The sequence below is a fragment of the Octopus bimaculoides genome, chromosome 2 (genome assembly GCF_001194135.2).
Source record: "Octopus bimaculoides isolate UCB-OBI-ISO-001 chromosome 2, ASM119413v2, whole genome shotgun sequence".
NCBI classification, from domain to species: Eukaryota; Metazoa; Mollusca; class Cephalopoda; order Octopoda; family Octopodidae; genus Octopus; species Octopus bimaculoides.
This window is the reverse complement of record NC_068982.1, coordinates 149,555,660-149,556,709: the sequence shown is the minus strand read 5'-3', so window position 1 is coordinate 149,556,709 and position 1,050 is coordinate 149,555,660.

The window sequence follows — 1,050 nt, the reverse complement described above, 5'->3', positions numbered from 1 at the left end:
ATATATATATATATATATATATATATATATATATATATAGTGATATAGGGATTATTATTATCATTACAATATTTATCCTACATTATGTTGGCACAGCACAGAACAATCCCATAGAACTGCTGCTGCAGGTTGGAATTGGAATCAGTAGGAGCTTTTATATGCATACTCAAAAATGTTTCCCTCCCCATAAATGAACTTAAGTGTGTGTGTGTGTGTGTCTTTGTGTCTGTATTTGTCCTCCACCACTGCTTGACAACTGGTGTTGATGTGTTTACATCCCTGTAAATAGAATAAGTACCAGTCTTTAAAAAAAAATAAATAAATAAACCATAATTGCTGGGGTAGGGAGGAATTATTTGTTTGACTAAAAATTCTTCAGGGCAGTGCCCCAGCATGGCCACAGTCTAATGACTGAAACAAGTGAAAGATAAATGACAACAAAAGCATAACCTGGTTGGATTTGAACTCAAAATGTTGATCAAGTCACTGAACTTTAGGTATCATGAAGCATTTATCCTAGTTCTTTGGCAGTTTTGTCCATCTCTGCTACTCTCAGATATGTATGATAATGGATCAGAGATGTCTTATTAGCAGCTGCAGTGTGCTGATGGTGGTGATGGGGGAGTTGGTAGAGGATCGGTGCAGTTTGACTGATTATTATGGATATCATCTGCAAGTTTAATAGCAGCACGAGCTATGCATCAGTTGATAATGTCTGGATAATTGAGGCTCCATTTAGATATAATGTACACATTATTACTGATGGGGAAAGTAGGAGAAGAATAAAAAAAATTTTAAAAAAAAGCAGAAAAAGAATAAGAACAAGAAATTTAGTTTTAAAGAAGAGAGAAGAACATTCTGTAGTTGGTAGAAGAATAAGAAACAGAACGATGACACAAGACCTACAAATGAAGAACTGCTCATGGGTCGGTATAGAGTAAATCAAGAAAATGGAGAGCTAATGGATATAGCAGAATGTAAAAGAAACAAAAATAAAAAAAAAGATAAAGAAAAATAACTAAGGAGAAAATATTTCTTTCTTTCTGGAGG